The sequence below is a fragment of the Orcinus orca genome, chromosome 1 (assembly GCF_937001465.1).
Source record: "Orcinus orca chromosome 1, mOrcOrc1.1, whole genome shotgun sequence".
Taxonomy (NCBI): domain Eukaryota; kingdom Metazoa; phylum Chordata; class Mammalia; order Artiodactyla; family Delphinidae; genus Orcinus; species Orcinus orca.
In genome coordinates this window covers 173,832,393-173,855,211 of record NC_064559.1, presented here as the reverse complement: position 1 = coordinate 173,855,211, position 22,819 = coordinate 173,832,393, and the positions used below count along the sequence as shown (strand labels likewise).

The 22,819-nt window shown below is 48.2% G+C and overlaps 1 long non-coding RNA gene across 1 annotated transcript; it reads left to right on the top strand.

Moving 5' to 3' along the window:
• The first annotated feature begins 8,716 nt into the window (after window positions 1-8,716).
• LOC117202875 (uncharacterized) lies at window positions 8,717-16,824 on the top strand. Its single transcript, XR_004485388.2, has 3 exons — window positions 8,717-9,231; window positions 9,443-9,509; window positions 14,670-16,824. It is a non-coding gene; the product is annotated as an uncharacterized LOC117202875 (long non-coding RNA).
• The last annotated feature ends 5,995 nt before the right edge of the window (window positions 16,825-22,819 follow it).

Genomic DNA, 22,819 nt, shown 5'->3' with positions numbered 1-22,819 from the left:
GGTTAAGAATCCGCGCTTCCACTGCAGGGGGTACAAGTTCAATCCCAGGTCTTGGAACTTAAGATTCCACATGCTGCATGGTGGGCCAAAAAGTAAAAACAAAAAAACAGACACCTAGTGTCAAATTCTGTGTCACAATGTCTGTGTCATATCCAATATCAAACGTGACTGAGCAGAGACTGTATCTGTGTTCCTTCCTCTATTTAGGGCCTTTACTTAGGTCTGGATAAGTGCTATTTAGGGAAAGAAGGTAACTGCTGACTTGAGGCTGCTGCTGGTAGTGTGTACTAATGGAAGATTCAGAAATTTAGGGGATGGGATGGGATGAGGGTAGGGAGAATAAAATCATTTGTATAGAGAAGCAAGAGCTGGTTGAGCCCAGTTCTGCTTCATACATAATGGATTTCAGGTGTTAAGGTGATGTCCTTAACACCCTCTATCTTTATCCTGTGGTTTGAGTAATTTCATGGATATTTCTGAGTTTAGGTTGTGTATTTGACTTAGGAAAGGAGCTATTTAATTTACAGTCATCAGCTAAATCATTGTTTTATATGACAATACACAGAATGGCCAGTTGCTGAAATAATAGATGCATATAGGAGGCATTAGTACAGTCTATAATCACATTCATGCAAGGATCTGCCATCTTAATTGAGCTAACTGGTCACATTAGCAAGCCAAATTTCAGAGATGCTACCCCTTGTGACTGAGATCAGAGGGTTAGTTACAGGAGATGACAATAGCACTAAAATGATGACATTACAAAAAAATTGGCCGTTCCTTCAAAATATGTTTGATGCAGGTTTGTGAGGAATACAACAGTATACAACCTTTGGTTTCTTAACTGTATTGTGTTTCTGTAGAGTGCTTTTAATGCTGGCAAACTTTTTTACCTCTGATCTCATTTTGTTTTCCCAGCAAGGCAGGCTGCGATGATTCTCTTACCGACCTGTTTCATGGGTGATTAAACTGAGGTCCCAGGAGCCCAAGTCAGTTGCCCCACAATCTGTACAGCTAGTAGTTGTGCGTCTGGAAGCAGAGCCCAGACCTCTGGGCCTTACCACATCTGCCTCCTGTCTTTCTGGTAGTCCATGCCTACCTGTAATTAAGCCCAGTTTTGAAGTGTGACCTCTAATACCCCACCAGACTTCCTCTGTCTCTAGCCCATTACCCACATTTATCTTCTCTATTGCACATATGCATAATTTGTGAAGTTTCTTTGTTTACTTCCTGTTGATCTCTGCTAGATTATAAGTGCCAGGAGAGCAAAAATGTTGTCTGTCTTGTTCATCTCTGTTTCCTATTACCTGCACATAGTAGTCACTCAATAAATATGCATTGTAGGGCTTCCCTGGTGGCGCAGTGGTTGAGAGTCCGCCTGCCGATGCAGGGGACACGGGTTCATGCCCCAGTCCGGGAAGATCCGACGTGCCGCGGAGCGGCTGGGCCCGTGAGCCATGGCCGCTGAGCCTGCGCATCCAGAGCCTGTGCTCCGCAACGGGAGAGGCCACAACAGTGAGAGGCCCGCATACCACAAAAAAAAACAACAACAACAACAACAAAAAGAAAACAAATATGCATTGTAGTTCTTGATCAATGGAGTCTTTGGGAAAGAAGTTTCTAAGAGGTCGTAGTTGTATTTTTTTATTCTCTTACTGACTTGGCACAGAGTATATTCTTAATAGGTTTTATTATTAATACATTTTATTGGCTATTGATGTAGCAGGGAAGAGAGACTGAGGAACGTGATGAGAGTCTGTGCCTTCACATAAGAACTCAAATACTGAGAAGTTTCCCTAAGCTTTCTTTCTGCTTCCTGGGTCCCCTCCCCAGTGCCTGGGATAGGTACTCAAAGAAGTTTGCTGATGGTAATGCTGTCGGTGGTCAAGAGGTGCCTGGTTGGCATTGGAGAAGAGGAGAAGTGTATTCCAGGAGAGGGAAACAGCACTAGCAAACCCACCCACATAGAAGCAGAACTAGGCCTAGAACCCAGCTCCCATTCCTTAACACCAATATGCTTTTGCCTCTGTCGTTACTAACAAGGATTTGGGAAGGCAAAGTAATATCTTGTGATGCTTCGGAACCAGTACTTTTTAATGGATTTCATTCAGTGTGCTGAGCTTTTAGTCAATGTCTTTTAAGCCATTTTTTAAAAGCCAATGCCTCAGGCTCCACCCCAGAAATTCTGATTTAATTTTAAAGGTTCCCCAGGTGAATCTAAACCAGTGGTTCTCAGACTTTCAAGTGTATGAGAATCATTTGCAGGGCTTCTTAGACCCAGATTGCTGGGCCCACACCCAGAGTTTCTGGTTCAGTAGATCTGGGGTATGGTCCAAGAATTTGCATTTCTTTTAAAGTTCCAGGTGATGCTGATATTGATACTTTGAGAACCACTGTACTAAACAGAGTGGCCAGAGGCAGTATTGGAAACTCCCAGCCTTGCATCTTTACGGGCAAGGGACTATGTGTTCTTGGTCTTTGTTTCCACGGTGCCTAGCATAGTGTAGGTACTCAGTGCATGATGAATTGACAAATTGATAACAACCTTAATGGAAGCTCACAGCTCAAGCAGTTGCCTAGCCTGCCATCCCTGAAGCTCATGGGTTGAGGCAGGAGAAGTACTTCGAGAAGATCACAAGTGTTCCCCCACTAAGGAAGTTGTCAAATGGCCACCAGCTTGACATAGGAGAGCTGCCTTCATCTCTCTTAGTAGCTGCCACTGTCTTGAAAGGTAAGGCGAGCCCAGGGGGCCACTGTCACTTTCTCTAGACTTCTGAAGAAAGATGGAGTAGCTGTGTTCATTGTGGGCTTGAGGGCAGAGCAAGGGCAGCAGAAGCAACATAAGGAAGACCTTTGAAAGTCAGAGCTGACCAACAGTGAATTGATCTGCTTGAGGACTTGATGAGCTCCCGATCACTGGAGGAGAGCAGAGCCTAGGACTCTACTCAGCGGGATGCTTTAGTGTCTTCTAGCCCAGCGATTCTTTCTTTCACAGACCATCCTGTTCAAGTTGTAGTGTCAGTCTGAAGTCCACCTGGCAGCCCAGCCACATTCTCTGGTCCCTCCTGAAACCCAGGACACAGAACAGCTCTCTGTCCATAGTAGCAGGGAGGAGAGACTGAGGAACGTGATGAGAGTCTGTGCCTTCACGTAACTCAAATACTGAGAAGTTTCCCTAAGCTTTTCTTTCTGCTCCCCAGATCCTCTCCCCAGTGCCTGGGATAGGTACTCAAAGAAGTTTGCTGATGGTAATGCTGTTGGTGGTCAAGAGGTGCCTGGGTGGCATTGGAGAAGAGGAGAAGTGTATTCCAGGAGAGGGAAACAGCGCTAGCAAAAGGATGGCAGTGAGAATGCGTGAGGCATAGGGGAGACCATGTTCCAAACAATGGGAGATGGGAGTATGCAAATATAAGGTGGAGAAATACAATGGACGGACCTTAAAAACAAGTAAAAGAATGTGGATTTGTCCTGTGTCTGTTTAGCTGGGTCTAGACCAGAACGCTGGGTAACTGCTAGGCTGGATGAGCCAGTGTGACAGAGTCTTCTCAGATTTTGGAAGCTGCACTTTTCCTCCTCTCACCCCTCCTCTTTATTCTTCTCTTTCTCCTCCTCACTGTAAGCTGTCCCTTGAGTTCTATTCTGAACTCATAATGGTTTTTCCATCTCACTAGGGACAGTGTGCAAACCCTCCTTGGCTTGGCCTGGTTGGGGCTGGGCCCGGGGCCGGCTCAGGAGAGCCGGGGAGAGGAGGTGGCTCCCAGCAATAAGCAACCCACAGAATTGTGTCTGTTATTTATGAAAAAGTTTCTGGGTTTTCGGCTAATTGCAAAAATACATAATGGATGCTTTTCGCATCTGCTAGTTATTCTGGAACAGGCCTGCATCCAAGAGCAAACTTTAAACAAACAATAAGATTATGGAGCTTAACTATTTCAATGTGTGACAGAAAAGAAAGCCAAGGCCCCAAAAGTTGCATTAATACACATGCACTCAGACACAAGCAAAGGAACGACAGATACACATACATACAAATATACAGATTCACATCCTGGTACCAGTGCACACAAATGCGTGCTTGGGTACTAGCACCTAGTACATACGTGGACGTACAACTCAAACACATGTGCCCAGTCACAGGCACCAGTGCACATACTCACACACGAAGACAAATGCACATGCATGCACTCACGTACATGTATACCCCTACACAGTTGGGCAGCACAAGTGCGCAGACACAAAAGCACACAGACATACGACCCCAGACACCAGTGCAACAAGTGGGCCTCCTAGGTGGGTGAGTGGGTCTTCCCAGTCCAGAGGTAAGTAACGTACTCAGCTGGGCACTGGCTGTGCCTGGGTGGTATCGGGTGTAGTTATTCGGTGTGGCCACCAAGGGGCACCCAGGATCCATACTGCATCCACTTTTTTGCTGGTTCTGTCAACCCGTCAATTGTTTTTGTACCCACAAGCTTGCGTCTTCCTGTTCCGGATCCCTGAACAGAGCTGAGAGGCTCCTTGCTCCCAGCTCCAACCTTCTAGGACCCACCGTATTCATTCTCACCTTGTGCCTGTCTCAAACCGCTGAAACAAGCACAGGTCTCCACCCCTCCTCCCTCCCAGCTGAACATACACTTCAGAGCCCCCTGCTCAGTCCTCAGACTGCTCTTTGGAGAAGTGGATCTGTCAGGTCTTGATCATAATGTAGCCTCCACCAAAGCTTCTCTCCCAGGAGCAGCTGTGAAAATCCCACCTATTTTTCAAAGTCTGCTTCAGCATCTCCCTGTGCAGGACTGCCAAAGTTAACAATGTGTGTTAAAATAATTGAATAGATGAGTTAATGTCCAGCTCAACACCTGACTCTGCCTCGTCCACTGACCCCAGCCAGAGAGGTCTCTCACCCTCTAGTACCTGCCTCCCGGCTTTTTATGTGCTTTTATGAAACAAATCCAAGCTTTAATACACAGCAAAGCAGAAGTCAACCCCTTTCAGCATCCCTGACAGGTAGCTACCCTAGTAACAGAGAAATCACCCCTTCCTGAACAGCCCTCCTCACTGGGTCTAGAAAGTTCCTCTGTGTTCCTTCTCCATAAACATTCTCAGAGCTCCTTCATGACAGGGGCTGTGGCAGGCTCCGAACAGACAAGATCTCTGCCCTTCAACAAATTAGTCTAGTGAGGGCGTTTAACCAGTACAGCATGAAGCATGCAATAGTACAGTAAGTACAAAGTGCAGGGGAGAGTGTGATGAACTTTCCAGAGGAGTGAGGTGGGGAGTCAGGGAGACATTTACAGAGGGAGTGAGAGCTGAACTGAGACTCAAAATGAATAAGAACAATCATTATAGTTCTGTATACTGAACATTTACTGTGTGTGTGACTGCTCATCCTCAGAGGTGAAATTCTAATTCTAACCCGTGTCTGCCTATCTGCAGTCTGAGAGCTTAGCCACTAGTCTAAAACACCTCATATGACATAAATAAAGTAAGAGTTTGGGGGCAGCAGGGAGGGGAAGGGCATGCCAGGTGTTTTAGTTTTCTATTGCTGCCTAACAGATCATCACAAACTTGGTGACTTTGAACAACACCCACTTGTTACCTCAGTTTTGTAGGTCAGAAGTCTGGGTTCTCTGCTCACAGTATCACAAAGCTGAAATCAAGGTGGTATCTGGAGGCTCAGGAAAGAATCCACTTCCAAGCTTCCATACTGTTGGCTGAAGTCAATTCCTTGCGGTTGTAGGACTGAGATTCCTGTTTCCTTGGTGACTGTTGGTCATGGGGTACTCTTGGCACTAGAGGCTGTGCTCGCATCCTTTCCATGTGCCCCCTCCATTTTCCAGTCAAGAAAGGCAGACAGAATCTTTCCCATGCTTCAAACCCCTGACTTCTTCTGTCACCAGCTGGTCAAGCGAATCTTTTATGCTTTGTTTATAGATGCATCTGAAAACTTAGAAACTAGTAAACTGTTTCTCATGTAATTGTGTTATCATTGTTCATTGCAGATCTGGGGATTCCTAGATTGCATATTCTTACTTGCACCACTTTTTCTTTTCCTCAAATTCCTAACTGCCTTTATCTCTCCCTCATATTTATCCAGTCTCTCTTTTATCCAGTCTTCCTCTCTCACCAGAGACTTCCTTCCAAGTCCCTCTATTCTCATGCTGTAATGTGATCAGCTAGTGTCCAAGCCTGCTGGAAATCCATCACTTTAACTTCCTTTCACAGCTTTCTGTGTGGGGTCCACCCTTTTTTGAAACATGTTTCCCACTTTCATGGTTTATGTCCATGTTTGTCTAGAGCACACCCACACCCTCCAAGTAACCACCTGAGGAAGAATGCATAGGATGTAAATATTCTCACTCCTGGCGTGTCTCCCTATGTCTTTACTATATCTGTATAGTTGATGGTTCATACGACTGTTCCCTCAGCACTTTGAAGCATTTCTCTACTAACTTATAGCATCCTGTGTTGCTGCTGAGAATTCTGAAGTCACTCTGATTACCATTCCTTTATGACCTTTTTTTCTTTATTTTTATCTTTCTCCCGTCTGAAAGCTTTTAGATCTTCAGGATATGGTACCCAAGGGCGGGTCATTTTTTCATTCATTTTTGGGTGCACATATTGAGCTCTTTTAATATGGAGACTTTGTGAACTTTGTTCAAGGGAAATTTTCTTAGGTAACTTTTAAATATAAATTTCTCCATTTTTATCTGTTTTTGCTAGAATTCCCATTTAGATTTTTAACTTCGTGTATTGATCCTTTATGTCTCATATTTTCTACCTTCTTATCTTTTTATTTCACTCTCTGAGAAATTTCCTGAACTTGAAAACATTGAAACCTACTAAAATTTGAAATATATATTTAAATTTTCAAGAGCTCTCTCTTGTTCTCTGGTTGTTTCTTTTTTCTTCATACCATCTAGTTTTTATTTTATGGATACACTGTCTCCTTGAATCTCTATAAGGATTCTATTGAGTGTAAAACTTTTTTCATTTTTTTTTAAGTTCTTTTCTGGTCCTTGCATTATTTCCATTTCCTTTGGGGTCATTTTATTTGTTTGTCTTACTCTTTCAGTTTGGTGGCTTTCCTCAGATGTTTGGCAATCCTTGGATGTCCATTCATATTTACAAATGAAGAACCAAAGAGCTTGCTGATTAACTAGTGTGCATGCCTCAGGTTGACTGGGCAGTCAGTCAGTCTATAGTAGAGGACTTGCTTCCCCTACTCCCACCCCGATACCAGAACATAAAGGTCTTTCATCTGGGGACAATAGATTGCTCCAGAAGCCCCCCTGATCTCCCCCTGGAGAGTAGACCCTGACCTCTTGGTGCTCTGTGCCTGGCGTTGGGGAGAGACTGTCCAATGTCGATTTTTAATTAATCCCCTGTTCTAAGCTCTGTGTCTTGCTGGTTCTGCCAAGACAGGCTGCCTTCTTCCTTGGCTGTATCTTCCTCTCCGCACACTCTGTCCTACGACTTTCTCTGCCCTCCTGCATCAGTTACCACTCCTCCACCTGCTTTCTATTGTTCTGTTGTAATAGCTTGTCTACTGAGGTTACCTCACCCATTATCTTTATTGTTGTGGTTTGCATCCTTTGTATTCCTTAATAGTCATTTTTATCAATAGAAGTCTCTCAAGCAAAAGGGGCATAAAACGAGTCAATTTATCATCCTCAAGGACATGTCAGCCCAAGCTCTTCCTTATTATCCCTCTAATTACAGCACTGGCCCAGTTGTGAGGTCCTCCAAGTGTGTCTCCTGTGCACACTCTCTCCTCTCCTGGCCCCAGGCACCTCTTCCTCACCTATCAAGGCTCTCTCCTCCTCAGGAAAGGACCGTAAACTCCTTTACTCTGAGGGTGCCTGTCAGAGGGTGAGAACTTCAGAGAACACAGTCCCCATTGGTTCAGACCTAACAAATGAAGAGTGAATGGTGGGATCTCAGTTCTAGGGCTTAGTTTAGGGAAGTTCTACCTCAAGTGTGAGTGCGGGTCTTCTATGCCTCGAGGCCCTAAAATGCTCCCATGTTACTCACTGGTGATAATAGTACAAATGTGACTCCACCAGAGGACTGAGACGGCCCAACTGTGGCTGGAGATCGGCTGCTGCTTCTCTGCACTACAACCCCTGCCCCCGGGCCTGGACTTTGACAGAAAATCCAACTCACTCTGGCTTAAGCCTTTAGAACATTATTTGCTTACTTAAGTCCAGAGACTGTGTGGTGGCTCATAGGTAACAAGGACCATGACCCTTTCCATCTTCCACATCATCGTCCTCAGGGTGTAGGTATGGTAGATTACATCTTCCAGAGATGGAGGCAGCAATATCTCCCATGCCACTTGCTCTTCTGCAATGTGACCTTGCCATGCCTTCGTTAAGAGGTGGAGTCATGGATAAAGAAGATGTGGTGTGTATATATATATATATATATATATATATATACACACACACACACACACACACACACAATGGAGTATTACTCAGCCAAAGAAGAGTGAAATAATGCCATTTGCAGCAACATGGATGGACCTAGAGATTATCGTACTAAGCGAAGTAGGTCAAGCAGAGAAAGACAAATGCCATATGATATCATTTATATATGGAATCTAAACTATGACACAAATGAACATATCTACAAAACAGAAACAGACAGAGAACAGACTTGTGGTTGCCAAAGGGAAGGGGGAGTGGGGGAGGGAAGGATTGGGAGTTTGGGATTAGCAGATGCAAACTAGCGTGTATAGGATGGATAAACAAGGTTCTACTGTATAGCACGGGGAACTATATTCATATCCTGTGATAAACCATAATGGAAAAGAATATGAAAGAGAATGTATATATATATAACTGCGTCACTTTGCTGTACAGCAGAAATTAACACAACATTGCCAATCAACTATACTTCAATAAAATTAAAAAAAAAAGGTAGAATCTAATTCTCTTCCCCTTGAATCTGGGCTGGCCATAGTGACTAGCTTAACCAATATAATGTGGTAGAAATGACATTTTGAACTTTCAAGGTTAGGTCATAAGTCTTGCAGCATCTGTCTGGGCCTCTTAAAATGCTTACTGTTTGAAACACTTGCCCTAGGAAACCAGCAGCCATGCTGGGGTCACCCAAGCCACATGAAGGGGCCATGTGCAGGTGTCCTGGTCAAGAGCCCTGGCTGAGCTCTCACTGGACATCCAGCATCAACCGTCAGCTATGTGAGTGAGCCGTCTAGGACATCCAGACCAGGTGAGCCTTCAGATGACTCCTGCCCGAGCCTCCACCAGATTGTAACCTCACAAGAGACCTCAAGTGAGAACCATCTAGTTGAGCCCAGGCAACCTACAGAATGGTGAAAGATAATACTTAATTGTTGTTTTAAGATACTGAATTTGGGGAGGTAATTTGTTACATAGTAAAAGATGACTGGAACAGTTGGCTTTCTTCCTCTCGCCTATAGCCTCAAGTTACAAGATGGCCTCCTCAGCTACGAGCACCATTACAAATAACCACATCTAAAAACAGAAGTAAGGAAGTAAGTACAGACCAAAGTCTTTCTGCCTGAGTGACTTTCAGGGGGAGGAATATCTTACCCAGAAGTCACCCAGCAGAATCCCCTGTATTCTCATTGGCCAGAACTGGGTCACACAGCCTCTCCTAACCACTAGACAGGCTGGGTACAGCCTCTTTAGTGGGAGGTAGGCAAAGGAATAGGAGGCTGGGAATCACTGTCGTTTGGTCAACCAACAGCGTCGGCTCTACTTTGTTGATGTGGTGGTGGTTCTAGGGGGAAGAACAATCAGGTGGGAAAATGACCCCATGCTAAAGACGGAACCTTCACTGCTCCTTCCAGAAGCGAAGCTGCCTCAGTGGGAACAAGTTGATTGAAAACTCCTCCTTTAGGTAGGAAGCATGGTGTACTGCCTGGAGTCCCCCGCTGGGAGGCAGAACCTGGCTCTAGAGCTTCCGTTCTGTGCCTCAGGTTCCTTATCTGCACACTGAAAGGATTCCTTCCAACTCCTTCACGTTAGGAGAAGCTGGGGCAGGAGGGAAGTGCTGGACGCTTACAGTGTGTGGAGGCCATGCACTGCCCAAGTCAAGCTCGGCAGAGCCTGCTCTGGCCACAGATGTTGGGATTTGCCAAACACACTCTAATCTCTTAATGAGAAATGAAAATGGTGCCTGGTTCCTCCACTTAATTGCCCCTTTGAAAACAACACACGGGAGATTTACAGTGATCACCATAATCGCCTCGTAAAAACCCAAGAACTTGAGGACTGACATGCCTCATTTCTGGGAGGAATTAGAGGCAAAAATTAAGGCAAGGAATTCCTGGCCTGCCTTGGCCTTGGCTCCCTGGAATCCAGGACTCTGCCCACAGAGAGCCTGCCACCCTGGACAGCTTCCTGGCCCCAGCAAATACGGCTCCAAATGCTCCGCAGCAGTGTTTCCTCACAGGTCTGCTCCCTGCATCTCCTTGTCATTGGTACTGCCTAAGGGAGGTGGACCAAATGCCAGAGGGCCTGGCATCCCTGAGGGTCAGATGGAGGTCCTCAAGGAGGAGAGAGCGGAATCTTGCTGCACCCACTAGCGACATCTGAGCTAAAGGACGGGAGGGGAGGGGAGATGCGGAGGTGGGAGCACGGGCTGTCCCTAGTCACTGGAAAGCCGCAGCTCTCAGGTTCTCCTGAGGCCATCCACCTTGATTTGCACACCTCCCACGACAAGGTGTTCTGACCTCCCAGGACATCTGCTAAGGTAGCCTGGCAGGGAGAAGCTTCACACTCAGCTCAGCAGAAGTCTCTTGCCTTTCACTGCCTCATAACTGGACTCAGAATCACTGAGTGTCAAGGTTAGAACTGGCCCCTGGGTTTGCGTCTCCAGCTTCTCCCCTCGACAGCAATATTCCTTTCTCTCTTCCCTCTCACTCTCCTCTACTCATTCATTCAAAAATATCTATTAAATCCCTGACGTGCATCAGAAACTACCGATTCTTACCACAGTAGCCAGAGTGGTGCTTTTAAAACCTGAATCAGATCACTCCCCAAATCAAAGGGAAGGCGGCTTCTGCACGGCTCTCATGCCCCGCCCTTCGCCCACTCTGCTCCAGCCACGCTGGCCCTCCTTGCTGTTCCTGGAAAACACCAGGGACCCTCCCACCTCAGCGCTTTTGCCCTTGCTGTTCCCACTGCCAGGAAGGCCCTTCCCCGGTATATCCAAATGCCTCCCTCCCTCACTTCCTTCCAGGCCTTTCCTGACCTCCCTACATAAAATTGCACCCCTACTCTCTCTATTATCCTCCCCAACTTTATTTCTGTCCATCGTGCTCATTACCTTCTGAGACACAGTCCACTCTAAGATTTGCTGATGGTCTCTCTTTCTACACTAGAAGGTAAGCTCCAAAGGGCAGGGATTTTTGTCTTTATTTTTTTTTTCACGATTATATTAAAACACTTAGCACAGCAGCTGTCACATGGTAGGTGCTCAACAAATATCTGTTGAGTGAATGAACCATGTGGAGAGAGCAGAGAAAAAGATAAACCCCCCACCCTTGTGGAACTTAAGAGTCTGGTGGCAAAGGCAGACGTTAGGCAAATAGTCACCTGTAGGACTAAGTGACTCAACTGTGGTAAACGCTGGTGGGAACGCGGCAGGTGGAATGAGGGTGATCTGACCACAGGCCAGACAGGCCAGTTGGCGGAAATTTGGCACAAAAATCCTCTGTTTGCAAGAGGATTGGACATGTAGGGTGATGAGGGTTTGGGCCGCGAAGCTTCGGGAGGAAAAGGTGCTGGAGAAGTTTGGGGTGCCACCTCTAGACCCTCTAAAGGCAACGGGACTCTGTGACGAGAGGGTGGCCGTCCGCAAACTGGGTTCAAGTCCCCGCTCCTCTGCTTCTTCCCAGCCACTCACCCTGGGGCAAGCCACCTCAGGGCCAGAGCACTAGGTTCCTTGTCTGTGGGCTGGAGAAGGGATAACTAGGCCTGCCGGGAGGAAGGGATGAAATATCGGGTAGAGCCGGAGCCTGTAGGTGCTTGGTGAGTGCCAGCGCCTTTCTGGCCCCTTTCTTCTTTGTTGAACTTTTCAACACCCAATCTCTTTTCAAACGGCTGCTCCGCCTTCTCTCCTGGCCCCTCACAGCCTTTGGGAGCAGTATGAGGAAGGGAAGCATCTAATCAACCTGAATGTCAACTGCAGGTTAACAGAAATGAACAGGACCTTTGGGGGCAGCATGTGACAGAGGATTAGACTGATTTCTGCTGAGCCCCAGCCCCTCCTGGGCTCCGGGCCAAACAGGGTTGGCTTTGGAGCTATTGACTACATCTCCCATCAGCCTCCGGGCCGATGCCTGCTGACCCATCATGGGACCATGTGACTAGAATGAAGCTTGGGGTGGGGGATGGCTGACAAAGCTAGTGACACAACTAGTGTTGCCAACTGCCAGGCTCTGGGAGGAGCCCTCCTTGACTGACAACCTAGAGAGAGCTCCCAGCACAGACCCATGCACGCATATACACGTGTTCGCGTGCGCACACACACACGCACACGCATATCCACACACAGCTCCTGGCTCCACAGCCCCCCCCAACCCCCATGGGAGGACGAACTCCCTGCTCCCTCACATCCTGCTCTCTCTCCTGATTGGTAAGTGGGGGAGGGAGGTTGGTAGGAGGCAGCAAACACATCACTTCTTCCCATGGTTAGCGTGGACAGTGGCTACACTCAGACGTGTGGCAAACTCTCCCGTACTGTGGGCCGGCTCCAGTGTTAAGCAACGGAGAAGCAATGAATCAGATCTGAGTCTTGGCCTCAGGGATCACATTCTTTTGGGAACACAGACACTTGCACAGATAATTACTATATAAACTACACAGTAGAGGATCCAAGAGGGAACCTGCAGAAAGAAAACCTGGATTACACTTTGGGGGTTGAGGGTGGTGACAGGAAAGGCTTTGGGATAAGGTAGCCTTTAAGCTGGGCTGAGGTTGGATGGAAGGGCTCCTAGGTTGGTAGAACTGCGCAAAGTCACAGAGGCGGGAGAGTGAGGGGCCGGCAGGAAATGGCAAAATGCCTGATGTCAGCCTAGAGCACAGGTGGGATGTAATTGCTTTCACCGCAGCGATTCGGTTTGTAACCAGCCCTGAGGAACCCTCCCAGGGGCTAATGCCTCCCAATCCTTCCCTGCATCCGCCGGACACCTCGGATGGCTTTGGATGGCTCCTAGGGGACCAGGAGACCACTGTCTTTCTTGTTTGCTACTTCACTGCCCTGCTTGGCCCTACATTCGACTCCTTCAAATTAGCCTCTCTTGCATCATCTCAAGTGTCCCCTGGAGATGCTCCTGCCTCTTCTCTCCCTGCTTACATGCATCTCATCCTTCAAGGACAGAGGAGTCCTGCTTCCTCCAGGGAAGCCCTCCTAACCACTCCAGCTCACTCTGGCCTCCTCATCAGATCACCTGAAATGCCTGAAGTAACCATGTGGTTCACTCAATGACCCCTTTTCAGTAAAGGTGCTTTGTCACATGCTGTAGAATGATGCTACTTTCACAACAAGAAATTCACTAGAGTCTGTTTAATATATGCATATGTATAACTGATTCACTTTGCTGTACAGCAGAAACTAACACAACATTGTAAATCAACTACACTCCAATAAAAATTAATTAAAAAAAGAAATCCACTAGAGTCTTTAAACAAAGAAAGGGAGATTGATTACAAGGGACTTAAGAGTCTCAAGTGACCTAACGCAGGAAAGGACTTGACCTAGCTCAAGACCGCAGGGGGATGGTTCTCCCCACCTCTATCTCTGCCCCTTTGCTCTTTTCTTTTCCCAGACTGGCCTTCTCTGCCCTTCTGATCAGATGGGGGAAAACATGACAGTTCACAGCACCCATCATATCCAGCCATGTGGAAAGAATCTCCACATTTTCAAGAGAGGGTGATTGGACCAATTGGAGCAGGTGTCCCACTCTGGCCCAATCAGCTTTGGGAGGGGAATGGGGTCACATGGTGCTAACACGGCTGCCAGGCTACCCCTCTGGGAGTCATTCCTCACAGTCCTGGGGGTTGGTGAGTGGTCTGTTCTAAGAGAAAGGAATTGTCATGAGCAGAGCAGATACCCCAAAGGTGCCTGTTACATATCTACTGATGTAATGTGACTATGTGCTCATGAATTTCAGTTCCAGACTATCCTACTGACCTACTCTGCGACTTCAGGCAAGTCCCTACCCTCCTCTTGGGGTTGCAGTTTCTTCATTTGTACATAGAGGATGGTGGGTCTAAGTGTTCTTTTGGGCTCCCTAACTCTCTTGGACTTTGGGCCAATTACCCTTTTTGAATCTCAGTTTTCTCATTTATGAAATGGGATAATGATATCTACCTCACAGAGTTATTGTAAGAGTGAGCATGAACATACCTAACAAGCGTTGGGTACAGAAATGCTCAAGAAATGCTAGTGACTCTCGTAGACTTAAATTGGGGTGGCTGCCCTGCTCACAGTGATTTCCCCCAAGGGTCATGGCTGTGATGCCCTCATGTGTTTGGGAGAATTGCTCCTCCTTTAGTTGGGGGCTGCCATCCTCTGATAGTGATTTGCAAGGAGTGAGCATGGGTCCCAAATTGGATCATTCAAAGTGCTTCTCGGGGGCTTTTTTCCAACTGCTGCCCTTTTGTCTCTGTTTGCAGAACTGTGAGAGCAGGAAGCTTGCCAACAGCCAGGTCCCCAACCTTGTGGAGAAAGTGGTCTGGAAAAGTGATGCTGACATGAAGAGGATGTTTGAGTATTTGGTTCCAGACCTCACTAAATCCAGTTACATCCTTGCCATGAACCAACGGCTCCTGATAATACCTTCTCCCTTCCCTTTCTAAGCCTCAGTATCCTTATCTATAAAATAATGGGGCTGCATCCTTCCCCCTTTATCTCTGATGCTCTATTACTATGTTCATTAATTTATTCTTTCCATCAATTAGTCAGTCAGCATCCCTTGTGCATCTGTTCTGTCTCTGGCCCTATGGTGGACACTGAGACTCTTGGTAAAGGAATAATTCCCATCCCCGGTTCTCAAGACTCAGAGTTAGGCAGGGGAGGGAGTTAAGCAACCATTCAGGACCGAGTGTGGTAACGGCTGTGACAGAGGGAAGCACAAAAACTGGGGGGATGTCAGAGAAGGAGACATATCCTCATTTGTAAGTCTTCCTGGAGGAGGTGGCAGGAGCTGAGTTTTTCAGACGGGGGTGGGCGCGGAGAGAGGAGGAAGAGTATTCCAGGCAGAAGAACCTGCCTTTGTAAGGGCCCAAAAGAGAATGAGAGAAAGTAGCTGCCTGGGGCCGGAGGGGAGGGGACACAGGAGATGACCTTCTTTGTATTTTCTATCCATGTAACTTCTGGGAAAACAAGAAAAAACACCATTTTTTAAAGCTTGGAAAATCCCCAGGGTGGAGTCTTTAAACAGGGATGAAAAGACGTGACTTCTGACCACAGTAAAGCCCGGAATGAATGATTCTTCCCCTAGTAGGCTGCCCCATGGGTCCTTGGTCCCATCACGAAATCCACGCTCACAGTTGCATTCAGCGGCTGGTCCTAAGGCTGTTGGATCCATCTAAAAATAGGAAGGCCTGGAGCCTAAGGCCAAGCAGATGACAGAAGAGCAGCCCAGGAAGGCCTGGGAGGAGTGTAAACATCCCCACCTCATAGGAAACACACTCATTACATTCTGAGCAAAAGCGGTTAATGATGCGCCCTGGAGAAAATATGCAGTTATTGCCCCCAAACATGCCAAAGCCCTGCTAATGACTGCACGCCTGCTCCGAAGCAGAAGCTGTTCCAGATGCTGCCGCTTGTCTCTGGAAGAGCCCTTCCTTCTTCCTGCCTTAGGTTCCGGAATTTTCCTTGGATTCTAGTCCTTAGGGAGACATATGGTGGGCTGGGGTGGGGAAAGTGATTGCCCTCCTGGGCCTCACTAGGGGATCTCTGCCTTACAGACTGCTGTGGAGGCTGTGCCTTCCTGCCTGCCTGGTGTGGTGAGGGAAGGAGGGTGCCAGGCGCGAAGCTGGGAGCCAGCGCTCTAGATGACGCTGGGGTGAGGGAGGTGAGCTCTAAACTTGAGTATTTTCAGCTTCTGCATCTATAATGAGTAATGAGTCTATAGGGAAGCAGTAATTTGCAAACTTGAAGCCCCAGACACACTCAGCGATGGCTGCCACTGGACGAGCCCTGGGCTTGGAACTATCTCCTGGCTGGGTGACTCTAGGCAGTTGCCCCACCTCTGTGAACCTCCATACCCTCCTCTGTAAACTGGGGATGGTTTTGGAAATTAACATTTTTTTCTCTTGTTAAAGAACTCATGCATGCTTATTATCTATTTTTTAAATATGTAATCAACCCGTCTTTGTGATACACTCATATGATTTCAATTCAAGAGATGCAAACGGAGGAATTCCGCGGCGGTCCAGTGGTTAGGACTCTGCGCTTTCACTGCTGAGGGCCCGGGTTCAATCCCTGGTAGTGTCTTCCTCTCACGCCTGTTTGATAACCACACCATTTCTCTTCTACCTTGCCAACTGCTATTGGTTTCTGGTGTATCAAATGTATAAATTTTAAAAACTTTTAAATGAGGTATTAGCACATATAAACACAGCAAAATGCATATATCTCAAGAGCAAAACTTGGTGAATAATGTTTATAGTTTTAATTCCTAAAAAAAAAAGAAAGAAAAATGACCCCAATCTATCACCTAGAGATAAAACTGTTGATATTGTGGTGTACTTTCTTCCCATTCTTTTTCTATGTATGTATACATACATAAACATTGATACCATACTGTGTGACTGTTTTGGGGGGTTCTTTTTGCGGTACGCGGGCCTCTCACTGTTGCGGCCTCTCCCCTTGCGGAGCACAGGCTCCGGACGCGCAGGCTCAGTGGCCATGGCTCACGGGCCCAGCTGCTCCGCGGCATGTGGGATCTTCCCGGACTGGGGCACGAACCCGTGTCCCCTGCATCGGCAGGCGGACTCTCAACCACTGCGCCACCAGGGAAGCCCTACTGTGTGACTTTTGTGTGCTGTTTTTTATATCTAACATTATATCAAAAATATTTCCTCATGTCATTAAAAAGTCCTCAAAAATGTTCTACTTTCAACGTTTACCCAATGTTTCAAGGAACAGAGCAAACCTACTGCAGGACATTAGGTTCAATTTTTCCCCTATTATAAATAACACAGTGATGACCACCCCTGAATGAACATGCATCGTTGAGCACATCCCTCCAGGTGAATTCCTAGCAGGGGAATTACTGAATCAAATAATATGAACTAAGTATTAGAACTCAGAATAAAATGGAGGGGGGCGGGGAGCGGTCAGGTTTGGCTCACAGAGCTGCTGTGTTAGGGATGTTCTGTAAGGCTCTGGCCTAGTGCTGGACACAGACACAGGGTTCCAGGAGTGTGAGCTAAGGGGTCCCAGAGCAGGACAGGTCAATGCCTGCTCCTCCCCCTCCCCCGGGGCCCTGCCCTCTAGGGCCTCCCTCCCTGGAGCCCTCTGACAGCCACAAAGGAGAGTCTCCGTCTTGTCTGAGCTTTATTATTTTAATCACTGGTGCTTTGCCAAGTGGTGGGCTGGTGAATGTTTAACAGCTGGATTGGAGGGGAGGGGCACGGAGTAGAGAGGAGTAGCTTCTGATTTATAGCATTTGTCAATTTCTGGTGTAAAACCTCCCACCGTGACTGATTTCAAACTACCAACATGTCACTGAAAGCAGGGCTGGGAGGAGATGCGCTGCTCTCACCAGCGGGTCGGAGCCAGCTCCAGCACTCCAGTTCTAGTCTTTCTACCTGCCCGTCTCCCACTTCTCCCTCTTCTTAACCCCTCCCCACTCATCCCCCACCCTGAGGCTCATCCAGGGTGATAGAGAAGGAAGACCTGTGGGATGTGAATGTGGCTAGAGAGCGAGAACATCCTCTCCCAGGTCTCTAAAGGTAAAACTGAGGCTCAGGGAGGTCAAGATGATTGCCCCGGCTCACCCAGCCAGGGGATCCTTCACAGGGTGTTCTTCTCTGGCCCCTGCTCGGGGGTACTTCTCAATGTTAGCCTGTGCCTGCTACTGTGGGAATACGCTGGCTTTTCTAACCACTCCTCTTCCTCTCTGGTGACTCCAGTGCTTGGATCCACAAGAGGTTGGGTCCCAGGCCTTGCGTTCAAGGAGCTGAGAGCCACGTAGGGAGGCAGACACCCGAGGCAGAGAGGCGAGTGCTCTATAGAAGCTGTCCTGTTCAGTGGACTCCAGGCTGGGCTTTCAGACTCCTCGCTTCTCTCTTTATAGCAGACTTTGTCCCTTCCTCCTTCTTAAGGGAACCTGTTTTGTTTCAGTATCCACTCTCTAACACACAGCAACCCACTTCATGTGAAAGTGACCCATTCCTGGGAGTAGGTAGGTTCTGATTTGTCCTAGTCAAAACTGTAATTCATTCCTCCTTGCCAGTGATTGGTTTAGGAGTGGGGAAGTGATCCAACTCTGGCCAATGAGAGCTGAGGAGACATTGGGGGAGGGGGAGGGGAGCTTTTTTCTCCTAAGAAATAGGCAGAGAAGGAGACAACCTCTCTTCTTCTGGATACTTGGAAGTCAGTGTTGTAGTTCTGGGTGCTGTAATTATCTGTTGCCAGCCTGAAGATGAAGCCAACCCGTGAGGGACCACAGAGCCAAGAGAATCACAGAAAAGGGGAGCCAGAGCCCTAACTGTATCCTGCCTCTGACCTTCTTGTTAGGGAGAAAACATCCCTACAGCCTAAATCACTTTGAGTTGAGATTTTCTGTACTTGAAGCCCAAAACATCCTAAATGATAAAACCCTTCCGGTCTATCATCCACATTGCAAATGCAGTGATTACTAGACAACAGCAATCTTATCATATCACTTCCTGATTCCAGTCCTCCCATGGCTTCTCTGAGGAGTTAGGATAAAGTCTTTGTTCAGTGTCTTCTCTCCCTGACAGATAATGTCAGCCCCTCAGGATAGGACTGTGGTTCTCCATCAACGGCTCCCTGGTGCCCAGCATAGAGTCAGCCACAGGCAGGTACTAGTAAATACCGTTGAATAAGTGCAGAGAAGGAGGAGTTGGGGGACAGAGTCCTAGCCTCCATTTCTGGCTTTGCACTGACTTGCTTTGAGACTTTAGCAAGTCTCTCCCCTTCCTGGACCTCAGTATCCAAAACTGTGAAGAAGGTATATTGGACTAAAGTGGTAGTTTAAGAATGGGGATTAAGGGACTTCCCTAGTGGCACAGTGGTTAAGAATCCGCCTGCCAATGCAGGGGACATGGGTTCGAGCCCTGGTCCCAGAAGATCCCAGACGCCAAGGAGCAACTAAGCCCGTGCACCACAAGTACTGAAGCTGGTGCGCCTAGAGCCCGTGCTCCGCAACAAGAGAAGCCACTGCAACAAGAAGCCCGCGCACTGCAACGAAGAGCAGTCCCTGCTCGCCGCAGCTGGAGAAAAGTCCTCGTGCAGCAACAAAGAACCAGTGCAGCCAAAAAAAAAAAAAAAAAGACTTTAAAAATAGTCCACATCAAAAAGAGCTTAAAAAAAAAAGAATGGGGATTAAAAAATACCTCTCAGCTACTCCATATGATAGTAGTTGTGCTTCTAATATCCACCAATGGATGAAAAATTAAAATGACCACAAAGCTTTTCACTGTGGGTATTTCTCAGTCATAGCAGCTTCGACAACCATTTGCAAAGCATTCATACCTGTGTGTGAGATACACTGTGCCTCCTCTTTACAGACAGCACAGGGTGCCATGTGGTTTCCAGATGACGTGCTTTAGCTAAAGGGCCTGTAGGTTGGGAATCAGTGGCCCAGGTCCTCTCAGAGTTCTCCAGGCCCTGGGTTTATGTGTCTAACATGGACCACAGGAGCTGTGCAACTTGCTCAGGATCACACAGCGAATGAGTGGTGGATTCTAACTCACTCTTCTCCAGCCCGACTCCCTTGGCTCAGCCGGCCTGGCTGACAGCACCGCTCTCTCTCAGCTACCCTGGAAATGAGAAGCAGGGAGGCCCGAGAGCCCTGAGATTGCCTAGGGTACAGGTGAGGTGGATGGCAGAACGCTGACAGTCCCAAATGACATGGAACGTGCTTCAGATGCCAGGTGTGTGGTTTAGGAGCAGCTGGAATTACACGCTCAGGGCTGCACCAACATTGTCTGCGTCTGAGCCTGAACCGAGTCTGGACCTTGCAGAGGCAATGACTGCGTTGGGGGTCTCAGCCCAGGGCCACGGAGATGAGCAGAGAGGCAGCAAGGGCAGGAGGCAGATTCCTAGCTGGAAATCAGGCACAGGGATCTTTTCCCTTTCCAGACACTTGTGGTCATTTGTTCGTTCGTTCGTTCATTCATTCATTCAGCAAGGTAGTCAGTCAGTCACTCAACAATGCTTACTGAGCTGTACAGCTCTGCAGCCTGGCACAGGTTCCAGGGATGAACTGGGCACAGAGGACAGCAAACGCAGAGCACGTGCTTAAGGCTCAGTCAGGCCAGAGGCGCGGGTGAGCCTTCTGCCTGCCAAAGGAGAAATGGGGAAATGTTTTCCGGAAGATAAAATGATTATCTTCTGTGAGTGGTTCTCAAAGGACAAGGAGGAGTCCATCAGGCAGGTTAGGTGGAATCCTTCAGAGGGAAAGATGGGCCTTCCCGTTAATTAAAGTCTTAGGAGATCGAGGGGCTGGCTGGAAAAGTAAATGAGACTGCCTTTGTATCCAAAGCTGGCAAAGCGGGTTTGCTCACTTCAATTAGCAAAGGCTCCGAGTGGGAGAGGACCTCGCACTTTGCTGAAAATGGCTCTGTAGAGAACGTGTGTGTGCTGAGGGGGAAACGGTGCAGGGGGACGGGGGAGAAAGGAGGCGGTGGGGCCTCGCGTGGGTCAGGTCGTGCGGCCCCTGCCAGCCGTGTTAAGGATTCAGCTGACTTCTGAGCTGATGGGGAGCCACTGCACGTGTTTAACCGATGAGGCATTGCTCCAGCTGCTGAGGAGAGAAGGAACCGGAGTGGGAGGTAGGGGTCCCAGCCAGGAGGCTACCGCAGTCGGCAGTGTGAGAACTGACACTGGCCTGAACAGGAACTGAGACAGAGGGACGAGAGAAGAGACAACAACTGAGAGAAACTTCTGAGAACCAACAGGTCTTGGTGAGTGGAGGTGGTCAGAGAGGGAGAGAAAGGAGTAGAGGGTGATGGCCAGTTCCTGGATGTGTGACAGAGTTGAGGTTTAAGGTACCATCTGAGACGGATGCTGGAGGCCCTCCCTCTGCCCTGGTCTGAAGTGAATGGGTGTGAAGGGTCTGATGCTTTCGCAGAAGCAGAGCCTCGGTTCACATGGCATCGTATGCTCAGCCTCCCATCTGGTCTCTTAGCCTCCAGCCTCTACTCTCCAGCCTCTCTGCTGTCACACTGATCTAAACAAGGAATCTGATCTTGTCACTCCCCTGCTGAAAACTTTTCAAAGGCTTCCTGTTGTCTCTAGAAAGAAGTAATCTTCTTAGCCTCGCAAATAAGTCATCTACAATCTGATTCCATCTACCTTCTTTGTCTCAGTCCCCTGACACTCTACGCCAGCCACAGTGAACTATAATAGTAACAAGAAAAACAACAACAGCTACAATCGCTCCACACAGTATTGATATGTTCCGGGCAGTGTCCTAAGAACTTTACACATATTAGCTCATCTAATTTTTAGTAGAAAAATACTGAAAGTCTTGCGCTTCCCAGAATGAACTATATCCCCTTGCCTTTAGACCTTTGCACCTGAGGTTTTCTTGTCCTGGTAGCCAGCCGTCCTGCCAGCCATCTGATTCACATTTATCCGCCATCAACTTGTGTCAGGCACTATACTAAGTGCTAGGGATCCAAATATGAGTGAGACATGGTACCTTCCCTCAAAGTATACAGAGTCTAGTGTGGGAGACAGACACATGGAGAGTCAGTAAGGTAAGTGCAGTGATGAGATGAGATGGGGCACAGAGAATGAGCCTTCATCCAGCTTGGGCCTGCTCGCCCCCCCCACCCCTGCAATTGGAGTTCTACCCCCTCCAGGAAGCCTTCTGGCTTTGCCAGGCTGGGTGGGCTCCCTTTTCTGTGTCCCTGCAGTCCCTGCTCTGCCCACATCACACACTGACCACACAGTGAAGGGAGAGGACAGTCTGTTCATCACTGACTCAGGACCCAGGGCAGCCTGGACACAGATCCTCGGGATTTGCTGAATGGAAGTGCTTGAGGTATGAAGAAGCACCAAGAGGAGCATCCCCCTCCTGGGTTCTTCTCTGATGCTGTCTCCAGAGTCAGGCCTGCCCTTGTTCTCTTTCCCGAGGCTGGCGCAGGCCCCTCAGCCCAGAGAGCACTGCAGGGGTCAGGCTCTGCGGGTAAGGCTGGGGCTGCTGCTTTCATCCTTCAGGAGAAGCCTGGTTAGAAAAGACCACACCAAAATGGGCACCCAATATGCCCCCTCGCCAGGCTGCAACTGTCTGCCCCAGGCTTCCTCCTCTTTTTTTTAAAATTTAATATTTATTTATTTCTTTAGCTGCGTCAGGTCTTAGTTGCTGCTCGCAGGATCTTTCGTTGTGGTGCAAGGGCTCTTCGTTGGGGCACGCGGGCTTCTCTCTAGTTGTGGTGCGCGGACTCAGTAGTTACAGCACGCGGGCTCTAGAGCGCACGGGCTTAGCTGCCCCACGGCATGCGGGATCTTAGTTCACCGACGAGGGGTCGAACCTGCGTCCCGTGCATTGAAAGGCAGGTTCTTAACCACTGGACCACCAGGGAAGTCCCTGCCCCAGGCTTCTGAGGAAGGAGCACCA